Source organism: Leptonychotes weddellii, chromosome 4 (assembly GCF_054177405.1).
Source record: "Leptonychotes weddellii isolate Sample4059 chromosome 4, ASM5417740v2, whole genome shotgun sequence".
Taxonomy (NCBI): Eukaryota; Metazoa; Chordata; class Mammalia; order Carnivora; family Phocidae; genus Leptonychotes; species Leptonychotes weddellii.
In genome coordinates, this window is record NC_138372.1 from 132,387,045 (window position 1) to 132,405,331 (window position 18,287).

An 18,287-nucleotide genomic window follows, 5' to 3' on the forward strand; every position below is an offset into this window, starting at 1 on the left:
TGATCATTTTTTGGGCATTCTGGAGTATTGATTCTTTCAAATAAGAGAATTATCATTTGGAGACTTCAGGAGCCACTAAGTCATGCCAGCAGATATTCATCAAGGGCCTGCTTTGTATAAGCATAGTTCCATCTTAGGTGTGTGGGCTGCAGGGTGTTGGATGGGGGTCAAGCCAGAAGGTTCCAAGGGGCTTTCAAGTACAAAAGGGGTTAATTAAGGAGAAGAAGACAAGACACACCGCCAAGAGAATAATAACCAGGAAAAAAACCACAATAAATAAGGATGTTGTTGCGTTGAAATGTGTCCCCCAGAAAGATATGTTCAAGTCCTAATCCCCACTACTTGTAAATGGGACCTTATTTCCAAATAGGGTCTTTGCAGATATGATCAAGATGAGGTCCTATTGGATTAGAGCAGGCCCTAAAACAATGACTGGTGTCATTAAAAGAATATCAATGAGGGGCACCTGGGTGCTTCAGTTGGTTAAGCGGCCACTCTTAATTTCAGCTCAGGTCATGATCTCAGGGTCCTGGGATCCAGCCCCACCTCAAGCCCCATGTGAGGCCCGGTGTAGGGCTCCATGCTCAACAGGGAGTCCCTCTCCCTCTGCCTCTCTGCCTGCTCATGCTCTCTCTCTCTAATAAATAAATAAATCTTTAAAAAAATAGTTTAAAAAAAAGAATATCAATGAATAATATCCTTGTAAGAAGAGAAAAATTTGGACGCAGAGACAGAGACATACAGGCAAGAACACCACATGAATACAGGGGCAGAGACTGGAGTGTTGTGTCTACAAGCTGAGGAACACCAAGGTTGGGCAGCAACCACCAAAGGCTAGGAGAAGGGCATGGAGGAGCCACTTCTGCTAACACCTTGATCTCGACTTCTGGCCACAACTATGAGGACTGTAATTCCTGATGTTTTAAGCCAGCTAGTTTGTGAGGATTTGTTACAGCAGCCTGAGGAAACTAATAAAAGGAGCATCGATTTAGGAGGGAGGTGAGCTTGGAGGGATTCTCTGAAGACTTTGTGGTTCTTTGGTATATTTTTAGATGGTGCTTTTGGCCAGTGTCTACATACATAAGCACTGGGCTCCAAAATAGTGATTCTCACTCTTTGGTGAACACAGACAGTTAGGTGGGCCAGGAGACACTATAGCCCATTTAGGTAGGACACATACCCTCCTTTCCCATCTGTTCCTAACTTTCAGTGTACAGGAGCCCAGTGACTGATGAAAGAAGATGACGAGCAAAATTCAGAAACTAATTATAAGCTTACTACAGCTTTATATTATAAAACAATGACATAAAGTTAAAAATAATCTAGTACTTCTGTTACATTTGATAGTGCATTTTATTTAAATAGAGCAAATGGATAGACAGCACATAACTAGTGAAAGCAACACAATTTGGCAGATGATGCATGTATCTGTTTTATCTCTAGATATATAGATGATTCATTATTGAACTCACCACAGGCATGCCTTAAAATTTAGTTATTGGAAAATTATAGACCAAAATAATGTTGATGCAAATGTGCAGAGTTACATATTGTAGGGTTAGCCAAACAACCCACATCATACTAAAATTAGTCATGATGAAGCCAAACTAACAGTAATTTATAATTCTGAAGCAAGATCAGCAGCAACTGAAAATCACAACGAACTGTGGATGTTCTAGTAACATTGTATCCTTCCCCAAAATTGTGGGAAATAAAACTTGACGCCTATGCACATGTGAGGGAGGAGCCCCAATCTCTTCAAATAGTTCAGTCCATACTCATTCATCAAGCACCTACTAGGTGTGCTGAGCATCCCTCTGGGTGCTGGGGATACAGCAGTAAACAGAGCAAAGCCCTTCCTCTCCCAGAACTGACATATTGCCAAGTAAGTGCAGGATGTAGTCTACTTTTGAGTCCTTGGTAAACTCTGGTGAGTCTTAATTTTGTTCTTAATATTAAAACTTGATAGGTTGCTATCAAGTAGGTTTGGCCACATATAAAAGAGGAACTCTAAAGAACTGTGTTTCATTCACACTCAAAAAATGTCTTACATTTTGGATGAGTCTGTGGTCCATTAGGAGGGTAATTGCTGCTCTCCAGCAGGCCACATATCCTACTTGAGAAACACCTCTCTAAAATATATCACTTAGATCATCACAGATAACTGCCGGAATAATTTGACCTTTGACTTCCCGAAACAACTTTGAGCATTTTATCCCTCTCCGTTGGCATGCATGTAGCACATCAGGCTCGCTCTGATCTATTCAGTCTTAGAGGATAAGAGATGGCAGAAGTGTGCTCTGTTCTGCTTTCACGTACCTGGGAAAAGATTAGATATCAAGTCTGCGTCTTCTTCAATGGGGGCACATTAGATATATTGGCCCCTGCCAGCTTTCTCCAGCAAAGAGGCTAGGCCCTGCCCGAGCGGAGATGGAAGCTTGCTTAGTGTTGAGGTCTCAACTATATAGGCTCAAGGCATTTCTAATGTACCTGATCTCCTATCTTTTATTTATCTGGGGTCTTCTGTACTGCACCTGTCATTAAAATCCCATTTCAGATGTATCTCACTCACCTACTCAGCTTTGTCAGACATCAGAGTTTAATTTTTGAACAAGTAAAAGTGCATGACTCTTATACAAATAAAAAGTTAGCATATGTCAAAAGTTCACTTGACTTACTAATGAGGGAAACAGCGGGGGGGGGGGGCGGGTAAGTCTGGCTCAAAAGCAAATTTGAGGACCAGAGTTTCATCTCATCACTCAGCTAAGGTGTGTTAAAATGGGTTTGCTCAAAGACAGACCTGGCCAATGTCCTTCAGGACAACACAGTCGTAAGCTTTAGGGTTATCTACTCTGTGGACAGGATCATTTCCATCTCTCCCGAATGAGAATCTCGAAGTTGACTTATGCTTTTCATAGAGTCTGGGCCCTCACCAAGAGTAAACAGGAGATAAGCAAAGATTTAACCCTGAAAAGGGCCTGGTACAGAATGTTCCAGTGTGACATTGCAAGGACTTGCATTTACCTCATTTCCAAAACTTAAACAATCTTTGCCAACACAGGGTTTTGCTTTCTTAAAGACCAGAATGGCCAAAAAAATAGTGTCTGTATTATTGTGTCTAATGCTTGATTATTGGTTATATTTTGAGTACTTATTTAACACCCACTGTGATAACTTTAAGACCTTAGGCTAATCTATAAAGACTTCCCAGACTTAGAAAATATAATGATATGACCTATGTCTTTCTCTCTCTTCTGTGTGCATATGTGCGGGTGTGCGCGTGTGTGTGTTTGTGTGTGTGTGCTTACCTCTCTATAGAAGGAACAATATATGAGATGATGCGATGGATTTTTCTTGTGCTAACATTATTGGTCCCAGCTCCCCTGTCTTCCAACTCAAATTGCATCCTCCAGGCAGAATAATCTCCTGGATAAGAATGTGAGCTTTGGAGTCAGACAGTTTTGAGTAATAATCCTGGCCCTTTTATTAACACTGTCCTCTAGCAAGTTAGTTAACCTTCTTGAATCTCAGTTTCTGTATCTCTAAACCAGGAAAACAACACCTACGTTGTAGGGCTTATGTGAAGATTACACCTGAAGAACTTAGAACAACTCTGGCACACAGGAAAAGAATATAATAAACATCAGCTGCTGTTCCTTTTCCTTAACTTTACAAACCCCCTCGCCACATAGAAAATAATGCACCACGGTCTTTGAGATTTAAAAAAAAATGTACATTTTATATGGATGTTCAAGGTAATTCCAATAACATTGCTACTCTTGGTCTAATTTTAACAATTTTTAAATAAGATCTAGGTTTGTTCTGTTTTGTTTCATTTATTTTGCTGTTGATTTTCTTGGATTCTGTAGCCTTTCCGTGGATCTGGGTATGCAAAATGGGGGTGCTTTGCTGACATTAAGCCTCTCTTCCAATGCACTCAAAGTTCCCGATTATATGTGTTTCTAACACTCATCCCTGATGTCACTGGATCCTTGGTCGTCTTCCTCTGAGGTAGGAATAGGGTGAGGGCATGGTACTCTAGGATCTGCTGATGAGCAAGCAAGGATGCTCTTCATGTTTTATTCCACTCTATCAAGTTCTCTTCTGTATGGATCTTGAGAGGCCACCCAAATTAGACTCGTGGGCCATCTGCTCAGATCGAAGATTTATTTAATCACTTTAGGTAAAGAAATGTACAAACTGTAGCATGCAGGAGAGACTCTCACTTAACTTCAACTTGCTCACGATAGCGCTTATTTCCTTGGAAAGGTTGGTGCCAAAACCCAGCTTTAACTGCATAACTTTCAACTCAGTTTTCCATAATAGGTATTAATGTCTGTCTGTCGCCTGCTCCATGGATGATGACCCTAGAAGCTAACATGCTAGCGAGGTACAAAGTCAACCAAATCAGTTACAGATGCGTAAGGCTGGACTCTACCAATTGTTTCATGAGCAAGATTGAGGAACTGCAGGAAAGGTAGGGAATCGCTCCTTGCAGCCCGAGATGAGATTTACTCCGCACACCTGTCACCTGATTGGTGCCCTGCCTTCTGAGAAACTGTTAGAAAAGAGAAGAAAAGACAGAGTGAGAAATTCTATTACCCATGCCACAGGTGTGGTGGGTGCTGAGTTACTTGGTTTCTTTAAGAATTCTTTGTTACTGTTTAAATGAGATTAGAAGCTATCTAAAACACCCTACGTGGGTGAGGGGTTGCCATCACGCCCGCGGATTATTATTTGGGCTGGAGATCGCAACGAGTAAGGTGCGTTCCCCCGCCCCCCCCACCCCCCCGGGGGCCGCCGCTGTCTCTCTGCGAGGCAGCGACACCTGTGACGTCCATGTCAGCCCGCATTGTCCGTAAACAAGGAAGGCCTGCCCCAGAGTGGGGTTGAGGGAATTGATGCCTCACTTGAGTGCTTTGAGAGGCCAAGATCAAAAGCCCTTTTAAGCATATCATGTAATTATCATCATTAAGAAGCACGAGGCGAGGAGTCCTCAACTCCCAAATTTTCAAAGCAACAGAAGCAGCACAGCTTTAGTGGGACTTTGAAGTCAGACAAATCTCCAGGTATTTTCATTATAGAAACTCACAACTAATTAAGAAAACCCCTATCTGGGCCAGTGTTTAATTATGTTTGCTTGTCCGCCTGTGTCATGTTCTGTGTTCTGAAAGGAGAGGGGTGTCGGTTGGATTGTACCAAGAGACTGTGCTGGGACCAGCCAACAGCTTTCATTTTGAACAAAGCATGGCGTAGCAGGGTTTTGATCTCTTTTGTCTAAGTAAGTAAGTTCTTAATAAACATTGATGATTTTCTTAAGCATCCACATAGCCCAAAGGTTAGCCAGAAGTTTCTCCATAAAAGCCACACCTATTTTATAGTAGGGGGGAAAGTATGAAACCATCTACGTAGGAAGATGCTGGAAAACTCTGTCTGATAATAAAATAAAGACAAATGGCACCAACTATACCTCTAAGAGAGGCTGTTCCGGTGGAAGGTAGGCCGGAGCTGCTAACTGGTAGCCTGAGTCAGGTCTTACCTAAAGATGGTTTTGCTTTGGCGTAGAAGATGGCTCATGTTAGAGTCCTGTTCTTTCTTCTCCACGGCCTTCCGGCTTCAGGGGCAGCTGCTCAGCTTCTTCAATATCCCCGTTCACTAACCACCCACTGAAAGGCACACAGTCCGCGCCAAGCAGTGTGCCGGGCATGGGGAGTACCGGAGGACCCAGGCCCTTCCCCGGAGGGCAATACCGTCTGGCAGGGGAGAAAGATACAGCCCAGGAAGGGGAGGTTACTCTGCAGGGGAGAAAGACAGGGTGCATGGCTTGGACAGCAGGGAGAAGGTCACAGAAGGCTGGTTTCTGCGCTACATCCTGTTCTTCTGCATGACAGTCACCTAAAAGGAAGAATACCTAACTTTTGCAAAAGTCCTCTTTTCTTATGAAATGTTTTTAAATAAAGTATAATTAATAGTACTGCCTATTACTTCTGAGGCCATTTTATTTGATTTTGTCTCATTTCATGTTTATTTTTCATTTCTCTATAGGCTTTGGAATCAAATTTGCTTGGATCTGAGTCCCTCTTCTTGAATTTACTAGCCCTGTTGTCTCGGATAAACGAGACAACAACTCAACTCCTGTAAGCCTCAGTGTCCCCATCTGTCTAATGGGTGTTATAGAATGAGCACTTCACCTGCTTGTCGTGATCTAATCAGGTAATGTAAATGATGTGCTAGGCATAGGACTGGACACATGTCTGGGCGCCAAAGGCAGCAGCTGCTGATATTTTTATTAGTAGTACTCTTCAAAAGAAAGTCTGGGACACAAATCTCATGCCTAACTACACCCTGATCATAGCAAGGTCTTGTGAAAATCATGTACTCTACCCAGATTCTGGATACTTAGAAATGGATGTGTTTCATTTCTAATACAGTTGCTAAGCGATTCAGCTGATTTTAAAAGCTGCTTTCTAGAGCCTATACAAAGTGTGCCCTGGTGATATGCCCCGTTGTCCTTTTTTATTTTTAGCTACACCAACCAACCCGATCATAATAAATTTAGATCATGATATGATGCCAGAAAATCACCCAGAGGAATAGTCCATGGCCAATAAACAGTTCTCACACTTGAGTAACTGAGAGAAAAATAAAAATAAGAATAAACACATCTTTAAATGCCCCCACACATCTATGTCATAACACAAAATGTTATTTTGGGGCCAGGCTCGGCAGAGTCCTTCGGATGGATTTGAGTAAAATGAGGAAACGAGCAATGTGGAGAAAGTTTGAAGAAAGAGAAAGAACCTCATCCACTTCAGGTTTTCAAGGGATGTCGGGCCTGCATGTTTTTGTGAAGAAACATCTGTCAGGATTTGTGAACCCACCAGAGTGCCCAGGATTCACTTGTTTAATGTGGGAAGAGGCTGTTGAGTCAAAAGCCCCAGGCAAATTGAACAAGCTGGTGACCCCTGAGGAAAGCAGGAATTTAGCTGAATGTCTGATGCCATTTTAATGCCAACTCACAGAACTTTTTGATACTAATGAGGCCCCACCATTTCAGAGTGGTTACATTAATTGACATTAATCAAAATATCTACTGAAAAGTTCACCTGTTCTTTCAGGGTAGCAGAGAGAGATGCCCTGTGTTTCAGAAGCCCCCCTGCCAATTAACAAATGTACTGCGTTTGGAGTCCTGAACCCTGTTGGAGGCTCAGTAACTCCTACTCCTCTCTGGGCATCTCAGGCACCTTGCTCACCTTTCGATGGTGCCTGCAAGGTCGCTATTCCTATCTTCTGTATCGGCAATGGAAGAATGGACCCCCAAACACTGTTTTTTTATGCTCTGATCGCCTTGGGAATTTTCATGGCAGAGATGTCCAGATGTTGACAGCTCTTTCAACCATTCCTCCAACTGAGCTTCCTGATTAAGTCAGGCATAAGAGAACAGTTCTTAACCACAGACAAAGCTTCTCACTGCTGGCTGTCTTGCCAGTCTCCATGCTCACTTCAACGGTTATTGGGAACCAAATGGCACAATTTCACAGTTCATTATCTGAGAACTAGTGGAACCTCAAGAATTTAGTTGAAGGCAAGCATACAAACCTTGTATATATATCTAAATTTAACAGAGTTACTGACATTGAGAGTTGTGGAGCTTTGATCAAAAGGAAATAAGAACCAGCATTTACTATCTAACAGTACTGGTGACCATAATTAGGAGAGCTTTACTGTTCGTTTAGGAGTTTTGTGAGGCCTATGTGAAGGTAGGAGAATGATTTTTGCAGGATCCCTACCAGCTCCATGATTTTTATGAGTCTATAATCAGGCAGGAAAATATACATCAATAGCCTCCCCAGAAGATTTCTGATCATTCCAATTTGGCTGGAACGATGTAAAGAGTGACTTTTCCCATTGGTTTGCTCCCCACTGTCTGGGCTAAGGCAACCAAGGGCCATAGCAACTGTGCAAATGAAAGCCGACCGTAGGCGAAGAAGTCACCACGTTCTATCGGAACCTCAAAGGAAGATGCTATTCAGTGCCGATTCTGGGAAGCGTGAGGGTTCCTATTTCACCGGAGCTGGGTTTGCTCACATCCAGCCATGACCAGGGAAGCGAGAGCCCTCAGCCAAGTCTGAAACCCGCTCAGCCCCTGTGGGATTTGAGTCTAGCTCTTTTAAAACAATATTTTGATGAGTTGTGTGTAAATGAATCAGAAACATATGGATTCAATTTCCCTTGAAGTGTACGTGGGTTTAAAAATTAAGGGGGAAAAATGTGTGGTGCTTGGGTATGTATCAAAAGAAAAATGTTTAAAAAATAATACAAGATGCTTTGCAGAACAGAAAGCATGCCTTCCTTCTTGAAGCCAGGGTAATTGCAGCAGAGCTGGAGGCCAGTCTTATGACTCTGAAGTTAAAAAATATGCATGGGGGCTGGCCTTTCAAGGTCTGCTGTTCTGTTGGCAGCCTCCTGCAATGTCCTGGGACCTTGTGAACAACACCCGGCAAATGAGAACCAGACACTATCCAACAGGGAGGCCAAATCTATCTGGGCTGAAAATTAGATCACCATGCAAACTGAACAGATTTTCAAACAAGGTCTTTTTAAGTTAATTTAATTCTAAATGGAGGGCAGTCTGCAGGCTGAGATAGAAACTGAAGCTCAGACATATAAACCCCAAATTTTATCTTCCCACCCTGAAGATCCTCTGGGCCAGAGGCCATGAATATCAGCGAAATAGAGTATTTGGGAGCTGAAACTTAGCCAGGAGAGAGCCCAGCTACTGAATCCCTTCTGGCTTTTGGGGCGTGTTTACTGGTTTGCCACATCTCCACTCCTATACTACCCCAGCCGTAAGAGGCAGCTCCGTCAGGAAACAGTGAGTCCAGACGAAGGTTGCCGGAGACCAGCTATACTCCAAAGCCATTTAGGGACTAATATAAAGCTGTTGTTGCTAAGTGAAGACATGAAAACAATCTACTATCTACTATAATGCTAATTGTGTAAAGGATAGGACAATTCAACATGAAAAATACATATAGATAAAAATGAGAAACAAAAGAAAGTCCTTCCTAACTAGGATAGTTAGCCATTGACTACTGACATTTTAAAAATATGTCATCTCACTATTAATTTCTAATGCAGTTAAACCAGACTGTGATATTTTATCTTACAGTTTCGATTGTTTTTAATTGTTAATAGTCATTTATTAATTGGAGAAGTCCAGCTTGTACAGATAAGTGACAGGAGAGAATCAGATTGCAAAGAGAAAATAATGCCATCACTGTTTCACTCAACTGGGAACATTTGAGAAAACTGAGAAATAGCAGAGCAACAGGGTTTTTGGCCTTGGATGCGCCTCCTGTCTTCTGGGCAAGGGCCATGGAGGAGCAGTGGGAGACCAGATGTCTGGCCCTGGAAGGGGCTGAGAGAAAGGCTACTGACTGATTCAGTGGGACTCCTTCCATCTGAGACTTTGCAGGTCCTAATGTCCCTAGAGTACAGGCACCATAGTAGCTTGAGAGCAAGACCTAGCCTTGTAAAAGCTTTATCAGTTACAAGCCCAGGCTTGCCAACTACACTGGATTCAGCCCAGTTCTTTCTATGAGATTAGATTCATCCTATCATTCTCCCACCAAATGCATACCTATTCTAAGCTTCTTCCCTCCACGGACGTGGACTTCTCCTCTGAAACAAATCTGAGTTATCCATAATCACACTGAGCACTTTTTTTTTGCTTTTATTTATTTATTTTTAAAGATTTATTTATTTATTTGAGAGAGAGAGGCAGCACGAGCGGGAAGGGCAGAAGGAGAGAGAGAGAAAAAAGAAATCTCAAGCAAACTCTGTGCTGAGCACGAACCCAGAGGCAGGGCTCGGTTCCGGAACCCTGAGATCATAACCTGAACTGAAACCAAGAGTGGGATGCTTAACCAGCTGCGCCCCTCTTTGCTTTTAGACTTAAAAAGAATACCTTTTTATTTAAATTATGGTTCCCTAAAAAATAGAGTGTGGTTGATCAAACAATTTTATGTACATGATGTTTCTCTGAATTTATTTCCAAAATCATCCTCTTCTTTCTACCACTCACAGAGCTTTCAGGAGGAGAAGAGGTATAAGTCACTAGCTCTCTTCCCATTACCTCAGACTACCTCTTCTCTTCCTTAACAGATTGCAGCATAAGCAGATACCCTCCCTGTCCCTCCACTAGCAATTATTAGACTGAGGAAAATTCAATTTTTTTCTTTGTGTTTAAGAAGTAGGAAATTCCTAATACCAGCATCAGCTATACAATGGTTTTCGGAATTTATTCATTCATCAAATATTTACTGAGTGCCTGCTATGTCCCAGCACTGCCCTCGGAACCAGCAATATAAACACACAGGAGAAATTCTGCTACCTTCAATCAGCTTTCAGTTTCTAATACAAGGACCAAGATGCATAAGCAAATGAGTGCAAGCGAGAGATAGAGGGATACCCAGTACAGTGAGTGTGGCAAAGGAGAGGGATGGCCAATTCTACCTTGGAAGAGGTGGATGAGGGAAGGCTTATGCAAGAAGGCAGTTGTTTTAATCACCTCCTGTTCACCCTCTTGGCGAGGAAGAGATTCCACCCTCAGGTTAATGGGATTTCCGAGCACATGACACCAACCCTGGACAGGCTAGGTGGACAACAGTTTATTAGTCACGTGGCCTCACATCCCAGGGGAGGAAGGTGCCACATCTGATGCCACATATGATGTGAGATCATACCAGCCTTGCACTCCGGAGCAGGATGACCGAGACTGTGGGAGGCAGGCTTTGTAGCACCAAGAAGGTGGGGCACCCCTGGTTCCCACAGGAGGTTGTGATTGGCTTGTTTGAGTAATTCTGTGGCTGGCGGGAAGTGAAGCCCACTACTCAAGGATAAGCAGGAGGTACGCTTGGTCCCCCTGACAAGGAAGGCTCTTTGGCTCGGGGACCTTCTCTGCAGGAGCAGAGTGAGGAGGGGAACTTGGGGTTAGGCCACTGGAGGCCGTGCTAACCTCACTAGGCATTAAGACAGCACATCGTACTGGGCCTTAATTTTAGGCATGATACCACAGTGATACTTGAGGTAAATCTTGAAAACTAAGTGAGTGGGCTTTTACTAGGTGGCTGGCTGGGGGCATGTTGACGTTCCAGACAGAAGAACACATGAGAGCAAAGGCCCAAAGGCATAAAGCAGCCTGGAAAATATTTTTGGGGAAAAAAATGAACAATTTCTTTCTACAGATTTGTAGAAAAGAAACCACAATCTGTCTTTAAAGTTTAAAATATTTAAACATTAGAGCTAATGACAGAAGAGAAGACATGTTAATTGAGAGCAGCATGATCCAATGGAAATATAATGTGAGCCAGAAATGTGAGCCACCTAGGTAATTTTAAGTTTTCTAGTAGCCACATTTCTCAGAAGTAAAAAGAAATAGGTGAGATTAATTTTAATGACATAGTTTATTTAACCCAATATATCCAAAATATTATCATTTCAACATGTAACAATGTAAGAAATATTAGTAAGATGTTTACATTCTCTTTTTCATACCAAGTTTCCGAAACCCAATACGTATTTTTACAGTTACAGTGTACCTCAATTTGGACTAGCCACACATACCAAGTACTCAATACCCACATGTAGCTGATGGCTGCCATATTGGACAGCACAGATTTAGAACATTTTGAATTAGCTTGAGCTTGGAACAAAATGTGGTACAGTTTTCTCATCTGTAAATCAGCTGTTAAGTTAGCAAGCTCACACAACTGAATGTCAATTTTTAGATGAGGGATGGAAAATGCCTGGCATATGCATTGTTACTATCACAAATTCCTTACTGTAATGACTATGGATATTACTTCTAGATCCCAACACACTTTCCCACTAAGTCTATAGGCTGCCACTCTCAGACAATGGAATTGGCATAGAAGATGGGTCCACATGTTGTCCCAGATACCTGGGCAAGGCTTTAAGGCTACAGCGGATAGGGGCACCTGGGTGGCTCAGTCAGTTAAGCGTCTGCTTTCAGCTTGGGTCATGATCCTGGGGTCCTGGGATCAAGTCCTATATCGGCTCCTTGTTCGGCGGGGATCCTGCTTCTCCCTCTGCTGCTCTCCCCTTGCTTGTGCTCTCTCTCTCTCTCTCTCCAACAAATAAATAAATAAAATCTTAAAAAAAAAAAAAGACTACAGCGGATAAGTGACTCTTAAGTCCCCATTCCAGACTAAGCTTTAAACACTAGACTTTAGGATACTAGAGATAGAAATGCAATAAGAGCCATTGACAGTAGGTTAAAAAGGAAAAAAAAAATCTCTTCAATTAATATCATTTATTAGATCCTGTAGATGATGATCGTAACATGGCCACTTCACCAAATGACTAGACATTTCATGCCTGAAGTTAAACTGCACCGTCTAAAAGACTGTATTTGGATGGTGTTTTGGACTTCTGCAGAGAACACTCTGAAGGGTTTCCACCCACATTTACACTGAGTTCTTCAGAAAGCAAATGCAACTGTAATAAATAAACTGTGTAGCAGATCCCTTAGAGACCACAATCCAATGATTCGCACACGCATCCTGCGGCTCCACTCACAAAATATATATTCGGTAGGCCTATGTTACACAGAAAATAACATCCTGCCTAATTCAACATAGTATTGCCAAGTTTACATTTTTTGGTTAAGAGATCTGTTTTATTTTAATGATTTATTTATAAATATCCCCACGGGTTTTTTCGTTTTGTTTTCTTTTTTTTTTTTAGTTCTTCCAGTATTAATATTTTCTCTTCTGCCTGAACCTAGATTTTTCTGTCATCTTAAAAATGCCATTGCCTAAGAATTCACATTTCATGCCTTGTGTTTGCTGTAAGACACGGGAAATATTTCTTTTTCTGATGTAGAGTGATAGGAAGAAACCTGGGAAAGGAGATGCAAAAATTTGGAGACCTCGTTTCCACATAGTCCTTGGTGTTTCAAAAAGAAAAAAAAAAAATGTCCTTACACATGTGGATTGTGATCTAACTAGGAAAATACTGTGCCCCAAAAATGTATAGAATTCAAAGCCTGGGAAGCAGAAGGAGGTCACACTGTAATCTAGCAAAGTCAGATGTGCACTGATCGATAAAGGCACAGTTTACAGGACTGTAAACATATTTCTGAGGCAATTTTAGAAAGCTCTCCTAGAGGTCAACTAATAAAATACTCCATAGAACACCTTATGGACCAAACTAACACCATTCTCCATTAGTACGCATTTGAACTGCTTTCTTTCTGATCATATTAAAAGGTCCCCTGTGTGACTAATTTTTTTCCACAAAACGTGTGCATTTCAATGTGAAAATTTCCCCGACCCACCATGTAAAATGTTATCTTTGACATACATTAGGCAAATAGAAAAAAAAATTAAAAAGTAATGAAGAGGGGGCCAAACTGCTTTGAGAAGTTTCCACATATGTGCTAATTAGTGATTCCATCTGAAAATATTCCCAGAAAGCTGGATGAGTAAAGCAGACGGGGATAAATAATGCAAAGACCCTGTGGCATTGTCACAAACGCCATAATCAGGGCTGTTTGTGAGTTCAGAGAGAGCTTCCAAGTGCTATGCCTGAGCATAAAACATCAATGAAGTAAATCTGTGCTAACAACCTTGGGGTTATCACGTGCACGAGCGCGCGCGCGCACACACACACACACCACTATTTTCTTTCAACCTCTTGGTACAGCTCTTCCAGGGCTGATATCCCACTCACCCTCACTTTCAGGTCTGTTTTTACATAAAGCGAAACCAAATTTCTTACACCTGGTTTGTAGCGCTGTTGAAGTGAAGTGCGCAGTCTTCATTCAAACGCTGGTCCAGTTACATAAGCACATGGAGATGATTAGCTGTGAAATAAGGCATTAGTCCACAGCATCAAACACCAAATGAAATACTCTCCGATTACAGGGACTGCAACCTCTAGAAGTCCCTTTTGTGAAATGACAAGCCTGCTGGTTTCGTCTTCAGGTACAATGCTCAACTGTGTTTTTTAAGTACAATTGAGTTTCATCTACCAGACCAAAAATACTGCCAGTTGAAATGCATTCTGTAAAGTCAGTGGAAAAATAGCACTAGAAGCTCCAGAAATGAGGGGTAAATAGCACTATTATGGTAATTTCTGGTTTTAATGCTTTCAGCTAACACAGGAAGACTATGATTTGGAAGTTGCAGTGGAGATATTAGGAGAAACACCTAGATACTTCCCTAGAAGTGCTGCAGAAATGACAGCATCAATTGTGCAATTTCAGGCCACCCCCACCCCGACAGCCAAAAGAGGGGGAAGCATTTAATAGCCTTATGAGTGTGTATGTGACGTGTGCCTGTGTATGTTATTAGAGACATTTCTAAGGTCCCCTCATTCAAGACGTTAAGACAAAGTCAAAACCCTTCCTCCTCCCAGCGCTGCCCTTCCCCACCTACTGATCTGAATACCCTGTGATCCTAATTGCCCAGGACAAAGAGGAAGCTGGAGCCCTCCCCGACTGACCCACTGGTGTCCATATTCCTGGGAGAGCAGCAGTTTTGTCCTTTGCAAGACCAGAGTGACCTCCCACTTCTGTATCAGTGACCCATTTACCGGATGGCTTTTACTGCTTTCTCAAACTTGTTGGGCATGAAAACAAAGTCAGCTCTATAGGAGTAAACACAAGGTCTGGAAACAGTTTGAAGCCTGCCTGCTAATGAAAGGCCCTCGGTCTCTTCTTTCTTTAAAATCAAAGCTTCCTACAAAAAGAATAAACTGCCCTCCATGACAGGGAGTCAAGTAACCAGGTATTTACATTTAGACAAGATAGAGTCTCATCTGGAAGCCTGGAAGAACGCACAGCTGTCAAGAATCAAATAAAGGCTTTCAAAAATCTTTCTCAAGAGCTAAGGATGCCATTTGAAGAGCAAAGTAGTGAGCAATTTCCCACTAACATCACAGGAATTTTTAAAATTTTGTTTGAAAGGCACAACCTGCCCATATCCATCAAAAAAGTCTATGGTTCAAGCCTTAAAAAACATATTATTATAAATTTTAACATACTAGATTTCTCATTCCTGCATCGCAAGTTTTTTCTTTAAAGGAATAAAAGACCTAGTGTGCTGATTTTTCACTATTAAAGGAATTTTTAACATTTAGGGAAAGAGGTTTTTTTTTTATCTATATATCCCAATATATATTCTTTTTACAAGTTTGATGAGAATGTCAGAATTAGTTGCTATCCTATGTCTAAATTTTGTTACAATAGAAATTTATCCCTACCATACATGAGTGTTCACTCATTTCTATTAACTTTAATTCACAAGGGGTCTCAGTAGCTTTATATCCCAGAATTTGGGTGTTCCTGAAAATGCCTGGAAGATTATGGGGACAGGGTATATGGAATCAAGAGCTTCCTTGAATGACACTATGATTTAGAATGGGGTAAGTAACAATTCTGAGGAGCTCAGCAAGAAAACCCTCATTCAGATCATTCCCCTGCCTCAGCCTTCTTGGCCTCCTGCCTGGGTCCTGAGAAAAGGAATCTTCAATAAAACAAAGTAAAATTAATAAATAAGTAGAAAATAAATGCATACAGAAATGCATACATAGATGCAATGTTCAATCATTCAGCAAGTATTTATTGAGTTCCTGGCACTGAGAATACAGCAGTTACATTAACGAAGGATACAAATCCCTGCCCACCCTGAACTTGCAATCTGGTGGGAGTGGGGAGTAGTGGAGAGAGAATATATGTAAGTAACATGTGTAATATATTTATAAGGTAATTAGTTCTAAAGGAAAAAAAATAAATCAGGGAAGGGAATACGAGACTAAGGAGGTACATTGAAATTTTAGATAAGTTGGTCAAAGACAGTCTACCTGAAAAGATGACACTTAAGTAAAACACTGAGGGAAATGAGAGATACCTGAGAGAAGAGCTTTCCAGACAGAAGGAACAGCAGGTGCAAAGGCCCTGAGTCAGGACCATGTCTGGTATGTGCAGGGAGCAGTAGAATGAATAGATGGGAGTATAGTAGAAAGTGGGGCCAGAGAGAAAAGGTGAGGGCAAGCCTATCAGGTAGGACCCAATAGGCTAATGTGACCTATTCTTACTTGATGGAAAGCCACCGGAGTGTTTGAGCAGAAGAGTGACATGAGCTCAGTAATACATGATCTCAAAAATGACAGGACAGGGACAGAGCAGAGAAGCTTACAAATGGAAGAAGAGACATTTAAGTTGAGATTTTAAGGAAGAATAAGAATTAGCTAGGGTCAAGTGAGTTTGGGGGAGATGGAAAAGAAAATATTTTTAGAGCCAAAGAACAATATGTGAGACGTTTCAGTGGGATTGGTGCTTGTGTTATCTGAGTCATTGACAAATGATGGTAGCAATGGCCATATCTTCTGCACATTCAAAATCAAACATAAGGGTTCCTACGGAAGAGTATCATGACATCAGTCCTTAGGCATTGGCTTTTGTGAGGACAGCACTAACAGTAGTGCTCAGATGTGTGTCCTTAGCATACCTGTGGCCTGAGTATCAGCAGTGATGGAAGACATGGCTACAAGGATTCAAAGTAGAAGAGAAAAAGAATGGTAGGCATCATGTGGTAGGCAGCAGAGACCCACCTGAACAATTTGCAATTACTGAGACATGTTCCTGACCCAGGGCCTTTGCACCTGCTGTTTTTTCTGCCTGGCAAGACCTTCCCTCTGATATCTCTCATTTCCTCCAGTGTTTTACTCAAATGTCACCTTCCACAGTAGGATGACTTACAGTTACTGAAATTTAGGCAACTGAAACTGAAGTTTTCCAAGACAACAAGGCTAAAGATAAAAAATAAATGGATAGTACTTGTGTATTTTTTTCAAAGAAATTTTGAACCTATTAATTCCTTTTGTCCACATACGTGCACTGTAAGTTAGGGAGGGCAAGTAAAGAAAGTAGGTCACAGAGACTTAATGAATTATTAACACCACAGAGAATTAATGGCCGATGAAGGAATGCTAACCCAGGACCCTTGGGAACCAGTTCTAATTCTTTTTAAACCAAGCCTTGATGTAAATAAAGACACGTGGTGGGGGAGGGGGGAATAGCAATGAACAGAACTTGTTTGGAGAAAGGATAGTTTGCATCTCCCAGAACAGTGATACAAAAGATCCATGGATCGCCATATACTTTGGTGATAAGCTCATTTTCATGCAGGGCAGAATAAACTTTAGCATATTTTCCAAGATGCTGTACCACTTGCTTGCAGGAAAATGAATTAGTATGAATTTTCAGCTTGGGGGGAAGGAATTTATGATTTTAAAAGTCTTAAAATCAGAATCTTAGGCATGAAAATCTTCAAGTTCTGATTACCAGATAGCTGTTCTTTGGGCCACAAGTTGGGTTATAAGTAACCCAAACCCCTAAGCAAACTGCTTTAGTAATGAGGAAATGACAGACTCACATAATTAGATGTGAACAGGTTGATCAGGTTGCTGCCTTGACTTAGTCCAATTGCTGCACGACTATTCCCTGTGACTTCCCATGTTTGAGCTCACCAATCAGACAAAGAGTGAGGAGTTCTGGGTAAAACATAAATGTCCAAAAGGAGAGGATTGATTAAAGTATGTTGGAATATCATACATGCATTAAAATATGTTAGAGTACTCTAAAGACTTGAAAATATGATCATAATAAAGCATTAAATCAAAAAAGCATACTTCAAAGAAATATGTTCAGCGTGATTCCTTTTTTGTCGGGAAAAATATGCTGCATATTTAGAGAAAGAACTAGATAGATATATACTGAAATATTAACAGTTATAAATTACATCTGAATAATGGGTAAAAGAAACTTTTTTATATTGGTATTTTCTAAATTTTCTACAGTAAGCACACATTGTGAGAATAATATTTGAATGTCATGTAACGACATTTGGGAGTATGATACTTAAATTTGCATATACATTTTCTTTTTCCTTTTTTGGTCTGGTACTTCTTAACATTGATGCCCTAGCTGTCAGAAGTCAACATGATGTGGCTCAAGTCAACTTCCCAACCATGTTGGAAACTGCCTTGCTGGGCTGCCAGTGAAATTACCACAGCCACCTAAGCAGATTATATGAAAACAAGTCTCTCAGAGATCCTCAAGTCAGGGATATTCTGAAAATAAACTAAGTTATATTTACAGACAATCTAGGCAGTTCACCTCCATAGGAGAGAAGATAGTCTTTCAAAGCTACTCATGAATTTACATTTAATGACAATAACTATCATTTATTAAAACT

At 41.3% G+C, this 18,287-nt stretch overlaps 1 long non-coding RNA gene across 2 annotated transcripts in view; it reads right to left on the reverse strand.

Annotated features, from left to right (window-relative positions):
- The window catches only part of LOC145720937 (uncharacterized), a 112,177-nt gene extending 94,279 nt beyond the window's left edge, over positions 1 to 17,898 (reverse strand). For both annotated transcript variants that reach the window (XR_014144291.1, XR_014144290.1), the window contains exon 1: positions 17,466 to 17,898. This is a non-coding gene — a long non-coding RNA (uncharacterized LOC145720937). The remainder of the gene's footprint in view (positions 1 to 17,465) is intronic.
- Between the last annotated feature and the right edge of the window lie 389 nt (positions 17,899 to 18,287).